The 7500-nt window shown below is 54.9% G+C and overlaps 1 pseudogene; it reads right to left on the bottom strand.

Moving 5' to 3' along the window:
- LOC121840861 overlaps positions 1-7500 on the bottom strand; it is a 96893-nt pseudogene that overhangs the window by 7902 nt on the left and 81491 nt on the right.

Here is a 7500-nt window from a genome sequence, read left to right on the forward strand (position 1 = left end):
TGGTGTCCGGAGACTACATCTCTTAGTAACGTTACAGAAAGCCCTGCCTCTGGTGTCCAGAGACTACATCTCTTAGTAACGTTACAGACAGCCCTGCCTCTGGTGTCCGGAGACTACATCTCTTAGTAACGTTACAGACAGCCCTGCCTCTGGTGTCCAGAGACTACATCTCTTAGTAACGTTACAGACAGCCCTGCCTCTGGTGTCCAGAGACTACATCTCTTAGTAACGTTACAGACAGCCCTGCCTCTGGTGTCCAGAGACTACATCTCTTAGTAACGTTACAGACAGCCCTGCCTCTGGTGTCCAGAGACTACATCTCTTAGTAACGTTACAGACAGCCCTGCCTCTGGGGTCCAGAGACTACATCTCTTAGTAACGTTACAGACAGCCCTGCCTCTGGGGTCCGGAGACTACATCTCTTAGTAACGTTACAGACAGCCCTGCCTCTGGTGTCCAGAGACTACATCTCTTAGTAACGTTACAGACAGCCCTTCCTCTGGGGTCCAGAGACTACATCTCTTAGTAACGTTACAGACAGCCCTGCCTCTGGGGTCCAGAGACTACATCTCTTAGTAACGTTACAGACAGCCCTGCCTCTGGTGTCCAGAGACTACATCTCTTAGTAACGTTACAGACAGCCCTGCCTCTGGTGTCCAGGAGACTACATCTCTTAGTAACGTTACAGACAGCCCTGCCTCTGGGGTCCAGAGACTACATCTCTTAGTAACGTTACAGACAGCCCTGCCTCTGGTGTCCAGAGACTACATCTCTTAGTAACGTTACAGACAGCCCTGCCTCTGGTGTCCAGAGACTACATCTCTTAGTAACGTTACAGACAGCCCTGCCTCTGGTGTCCAGAGACTACATCTCTTAGTAACGTTACAGACAGCCCTGCCTCTGGTGTCCAGAGACTACATCTCTTAGTAACGTTACAGACAGCCCTGCCTCTGGTGTCCAGAGACTACATCTCTTAGTAACGTTACAGACAGCCCTGCATCTGGTGTCCGGAGACTACATCTCTTAGTAACGTTACAGACAGCCCTGCCTCTGGTGTCCAGAGACTAGATCTCTTAGTAACGTTACAGACAGCCCTGCCTCTGGTGTCCAGAGACTACATCTCTTAGTAACGTTACAGACAGCCCTGCCTCTGGTGTCCAGAGACTACATCTCTTAGTAACGTTACAGACAGCCCTGCCTCTGGTGTCCAGAGACTACATCTGTTAGTAACGTTACAGACAGCCCTGCATCTGGTGTCCGGAGACTACATCTCTTAGTAACGTTACAGACAGCCCTGCCTCTGGTGTCCAGAGACTACATCTCTTAGTAACATTACAGACAGCCCTGCCTCTGGTGTCCAGAGACTACATCTCTTAGTAACGTTACAGACAGCCCTGCCTCTGGTGTCCGGAGACTAGATCTCTTAGTAACGTTACAGACAGCCCTGCCTCTGGGGTCCAGAGACTAGATCTCTTAGTAAAGTTACAGACAGCCCTGCCTCTGGGGTCCAGAGACTAGATCTCTTAGTAACGTTACAGACAGCCCTGCCTCTGGGGTCCAGAGACTAGATCTCTTAGTAACGTTACAGACAGCCCTGCCTCTGGGGTCCAGAGACTAGATCTCTTAGTAACGTTACAGACAGCCCTGCCTCTGGGGTCCAGAGACTAGATCTCTTAGTAACGTTACAGACAGCCCCGTGGGATAGACATGCTATAAATGTACATCGTCCAGGTTAGAGGAGGGAGCCCAGCATCGTCCAGGTTAGAGGAGGGAGCCCAGCATCGTCCAGGTTAGGGAGGGAGCCCAGCGTCGTCCAGGTTAGGGAGGGAGCCCAGCGTCGTCCAGGTTAGGGAGGGAGCCCAGCATCGTCCAGGTTAGGGAGGGAGCCCAGCGTCGTCCAGGTTAGGGAGGGAGCCCAGCGTCGTCCAGGTTAGGGGAGGGAGCCCAGCGTCGTCCAGGTTAGGGAGGGAGCCCAGCATCGTCCAGGTTAGGGGAGGGAGCCCAGCATCGTCCAGGTTAGGGAGGGAGCCCAGCATCGTCCAGGTTAGGGAGGGAGCCCAGCATCGTCCAGGTTAGGGGAGGGAGCCCAGCGTCGTCCAGGTTAGGGAGGGAGCCCAGCGTCGTCCAGGTTAGGGAGGGAGCCCAGCGTCGTCCAGGTTAGGGAGGGAGCCCAGCGTCGTCCAGGTTAGGGAGGGAGCCCAGCATCGTCCAGGTTAGGGGAGGGAGCCCAGCGTCGTCCAGGTTAGGGAGGGAGCCCAGCGTCGTCCAGGTTAGAGGAGGGAGCCCAGCGTCGTCCAGGTTAGAGGAGGGAGCCCAGCGTCGTCCAGGTTAGAGGAGGGAGCCCAGCGTCGTCCAGGTTAGAGGAGGGCGCCCAGCATCGTCCAGGTTAGAGGAGGGAGCCTAGCGTCGTCCAGGTTAGAAGAGGGAGCCCAGCGTTCTTCAGGTTAGGGGAGCCCAGCATCGTCCAGGTTAGAGGAGGGAGCCCAGCGTCGTCCAGGTTAGGGAGGGAGCCCAGCGTCGTCCAGGTTAGAGGAGGGAGCCCAGCGTCGTCCAGGTTAGGGAGGGAGCCCAGCATCGTCCAGGTTAGAGGAGGGAGCCCAGCGTCGTCCAGGTTAGAGGAGGGAGCCCAGCGTCGTCCAGGTTAGGGGAGGGCGCCCAGCGTTCTTCAGGTTAGGGGAGCCCAGCGTCGTCCAGGTTAGGGAGGGCGCCCAGCGTCGTCCAGGTTAGGGAGGGAGCCCAGCGTCGTCCAGGTTAGGGAGGGAGCCCAGCATCGTCCAGGTTAGGGAGGGAGCCCAGCGTCGTCCAGGTTAGGGAGGGAGCCCAGCGTCGTCCAGGTTAGAGGAGGGAGCCCAGCGTCGTCCAGGTTAGAGGAGGGAGCCCAGCGTCGTCCAGGTTAGAGGAGGGAGCCCAGCGTCGTCCAGGTTAGAGGAGGGCGCCCAGCATCGTCCAGGTTAGAGGAGGGAGCCTAGCGTCGTCCAGGTTAGAAGAGGGAGCCCAGCGTTCTTCAGGTTAGGGGAGCCCAGCATCGTCCAGGTTAGAGGAGGGAGCCCAGCGTCGTCCAGGTTAGGGAGGGAGCCCAGCGTCGTCCAGGTTAGAGGAGGGAGCCCAGCGTCGTCCAGGTTAGGGAGGGAGCCCAGCATCGTCCAGGTTAGAGGAGGGAGCCCAGCGTCGTCCAGGTTAGAGGAGGGAGCCCAGCGTCGTCCAGGTTAGGGAGGGCGCCCAGCGTTCTTCAGGTTAGGGGAGCCCAGCGTCGTCCAGGTTAGGGGGGCCCAGCGTCTTCCAGGTTAGGGGAGCCCAGCGTCGTCCAGGTTAGGGGAGCCCAGCGTCGTCCAGGTTAGGGGAGGGCGCCAGCGTTCTTCAGGTTAGGGGAGCCCAGCGTCGTCCAGGTTAGGGGAGCCCAGCGTCTTCCAGGTTAGGGGAGCCCAGCGTCGTCCAGGTTAGGGGAGCCCAGCGTCGTCCAGGTTAGGGAGAGCTCCCAGCGTTCTTCAGGTTAGGGGAGGGAGCCCAGCATCGTCCAGGTTAGGGGAGGGAGCCCAGCGTCGTCCAGGTTAGAGGAGGGAGCCCAGCATCGTCCAGGTTAGAGGAGGGAGCCCAGCGTCGTCCAGGTTAGAGGAGGGAGCCCAGCGTCGTCCAGGTTAGGGAGGGCGCCCAGCGTTCTTCAGGTTAGGGGAGCCCAGCGTCGTCCAGGTTAGAGGAGGGAGCCCAGTGTCGTCCAGGTTAGGGGAGGGAGCCCAGCGTCGTCCAGGTTAGGGAGGGAGCCCAGCGTCGTCCAGGTTAGGGAGGGAGCCCAGCGTCGTCCAGGTTAGGGAGGGAGCCCAGCGTCGTCCAGGTTAGGGAGGGAGCCCAGCGTCGTCCAGGTTAAGGGAGGGAGCCCAGCGTCGTCCAGGTTAGGGGAGGGAGCCCAGCGTCGTCCGGGTTAGGGGAGGGTTTGGATGGGGTAGGCCATGATTGTAAAATAAGAATGTGTTCTTAACTGGCTTGCTCAGTTAATTAAATAAAAGGTTACATTAAAAATATGAAATAAAGAGAAATAGACAAATACATGGTCCATAAGAGAGGGAGAAATAGAGAGAGAGAGAGAAACACACACACGTTGTCTGTTCTAGGGGCATGCATGACCTCTCCTCTTCTCCTCTCTGCCTCTTCCCTGTATCTCTCTCTTCTCCTCTCTGGCTCCTGAGTGACACAGTGGTCTAAGGCACTGCATCTCAATGCAAGATGCGTCACTACAATCCCTGGTTCGAATCCAGGCTTAATCCCATCTGGCCGTGATTGGGCGGCACACAGTTGGCCTAGCGCCGGGTTTGGCTGGGGTAAATATACATTTGTTCTTAACTGACTTGCCTAGTTAAATAATGGTTAAATACAAATAAATAAATAAAATCCTTCATTCCTCCTGTATCTCTCTCTGCCCTTCAACTCTCTGGCTCTTCTCTTCATTTCTCCTGTATCTCTCTCTGCCCTTCTACTCTCTGGCTCGTCTCTTCATTCCTCCTGTATCTCTCTCTGCCCTCGTCTACTCTCTGGCTCTTCTCTTCATTCCTCCTGTATCTCTCTTGCCCTTCACTCTCTGGCTCTTCTCTTCATTCCTCCTGTATCTCTCTCTGCCCTTCTACTCTCTGGCTCGTCTCTTCATTCCTCCTGTATCTCTCTCTGCCCTCGTCTACTCTCTGGCTCTTCTCTTCATTCCTCCTGTATCTCTCTCTGCCCTCGTCTACTCTCTGGCTCTTCTCTTCATTCCTCCTGTATCTCTCTCTGCCCTTCTACTCTCTGGCTCTTCTCTTCATTCCTCCTGTATCTCTCTCTGCCCTTCAACTCTCTGGCTCTTCTCTTCATTTCTCCTGTATCTCTCTCTGCCCTTCTACTCTCTGGCTCGTCTCTTCATTCCTCCTGTATCTCTCTCTGCCCTCGTCTACTCTCTGGCTCTTCTCTTCATTCCTCCTGTATCCCTCTCTCTGCCCTTGTCTACTCTCTGGCTCTTCCCTATTCCTCCTGTATCTTTCATCCCTCGTCTACCAGGCTGGCTCTTCCCTTCATTCCTCCTGTATCTCTCTCTGCCCCTCGTTTTCTATCTTCCAAAAGCTCTGGCTCTTCTCTTCATTCCTCCTGTATCTCTCTCTGCCCTCGTCTACTCTCTGGCTCTTCTCTTCATTCCTCCTGTATCTCTCTCTGCCCTTCTACTCTCTGGCTCTTCCCTTCATTCCTGTATCCCTCTGTCTCTGAAGGCTTATTCCCTCTCTATTCACTAGCACTAGCTCAGAACTAATCCCACCCTCCCCCCTTTCATCCCTCTCTCTCTGAGACGGGACCAGGCGGGCTGCGTCGACCGCTTTATATATTCCTCTCCTCCACATCCCTCTCTCTGCTCCCTCGTTTGTTTGCTATCTTCCAAAAGCAAGGGATGCCAGTGGAGGTCTGGAGGGCATAGATAAGGCCCTGTACGGGTTAGGGCTAGGGTTGGGCTTTTAGAGAGTAGAGGAGAAAAAAGAGATGGAAGAGGCATTAAATGGTGATGGCAAGGAGGAATAGAGGAGAGGTGGAGGGAGGGAATGATGGCAGGGTGGGAGCATGACATCATTGGAAAAAAGTGAAGAGAGGAGATGACTGAAAGGTAGGATGGATGAGAGGAAGAAAGATAGGTGGTCAATGTGCAGGGGAGGAGATGTGAATAGATGGATGGATGGATGAAGAAGGAGGAGTGGAAATGGATGAAAATGAATCTATATCCTGTTACTAGTAAATAGATAATGTCACCACTATGCCAGCTGTCATGTTCTTCCTGTTGACATGCACCATTCAAAAAACAATACATCTAATTGTCTGTGGCGTGAGCAAGACTGAAGCAGAAGGACATGGTTGTGTGTCTGTGTGAAAGAGTTCCCCTGGGAAACAGAGGCAGCAAGTCTCTCAGTTCCACACAAATCCACTCTGCCCTATTAGACAAGAATAAAAAACACTCCATCCCTCAGTGACTCGCTTTAAATCACAAGAGCTTAAAAAGTCAGAGGGAGAAGGGAGTGAGACTGAGGGAGTAGGGAGTGAGACTGAGGGAGTAGGGAGTGAGACTGAGGGAGAAGGGAGTGAGACTGAGGGAGAAGGGAGTGAGACTGAGGGAGTAGGGAGTGAGACAGAGGGAGAAGGGAGTGAGACTGAGGGAGAAGGGAGTGAGACTGAGGGAGTAGGGAGTGAGACTGGGAGGGAGAAGGGAGTGAGACTGAGGGAGAAGGAGACTGAGGGAGAAGGGAGTGAGACTGAGGGAGAAGGGAGTGAGACTGAGGGGGTAGGGAGTGAGACTGAGGGAGTAGGGAGTGAGACTGAGGGAGAAGGGAGTGAGACTGAGGGAGAAGGGAGTGAGACTGAGGGAGAAGGGAGTGAGACTGAGGGAGTAGGGAGTGAGACTGAGGGAGAAGGGAGAAGGGAGTGAGACTGAGGGAGTAGGGAGAAGGGAGTGAGACAGAGGGAGTAGGGAGTGAGACTGAGGGAGAAGGGAGTGAGACTGAGGGAGTAGGGAGTGAGACTGAGGGAGAGGGAGTGAGACTGAGGGAGAAGGGAGTGAGACTGAGGGAGAAGGGAGTGAGACTGAGGGGGGAGTAGGGAGTGAGACTGAGGGAGTAGGGAGTGATACTGAGGGAGAAGGGAGTGAGACTGAGGGAGTAGGGAGTGAGACTGAGGGAGTAGGGAGTGAGACTGAGGGAGAAGGGAGTGAGACTGAAGGAGAAGGGAGTGAGACTGAGGGAGAAGGGAGTGAGACTGAGGGAGAAGGGAGTGAGACTGAGGGAGAAGGGAGTGAGACTGAGGGAGAAGGGAGACTGAGACTGAGGGAGAAGGGAGTGAGACTGAGGAGAAGGGAGAGAGACTGAGGGAGAAGGGAGTGAGACTGAGGGAGAAGGACTGAGTGAGACTGAGGGAGAAGGACTGAGGGAGAAGAGACTGAGGGAGAAGGGAGTGAGACTGAGGGGGTAGGGAGTGAGACTGAGGGAGAAGGGAGTGAGACTGAGGGAGAGAAGGAGGGAGTAGGGAGTGAGACTGAGGGAGAAGGGAGTGAGACTGAGGGAGAAGGGAGAGAGACTGAGGGAGTAGGGAGTGAGACTGAGGGAGAAGGGAGTGAGACTGAGGGAGAAGAGAAAGAAAAGAAAGATGACATGAAAAGGTACAGAAGGCAAAAGAGAGAGCAAGAAAAAGAGAGGGAGAACAGAAATAGAGAATGAAATAACTGTAGCTGAGCGAGAGAAACAGACTTTCACCTGCTCTACTCTGCTGTTCACAATTCCCCGTCGGCAGAGCGTGGTCTGATAAATCCAACATTATCCTACAGGCTCCCGATGCCCCTTATCAGACCTGATCTTCCCCAGATTAGTTCTCCCAACGCTCTCACACAACCCACCCAACCCAGGGAGGAGATGCCTGGGAAGACTGAGGGAGCCTTTTGAGTGTGTGTGTGTGGGGGGACAAGTGGCTGGAGATTTGGGGATAGGGGAGCAGTGTGTGTGTGTGTGTGTG

The sequence above is a fragment of the Oncorhynchus tshawytscha genome, linkage group LG25, assembly GCF_018296145.1.
Source record: "Oncorhynchus tshawytscha isolate Ot180627B linkage group LG25, Otsh_v2.0, whole genome shotgun sequence".
In the NCBI taxonomy this organism is placed as follows: domain Eukaryota; kingdom Metazoa; phylum Chordata; class Actinopteri; order Salmoniformes; family Salmonidae; genus Oncorhynchus; species Oncorhynchus tshawytscha.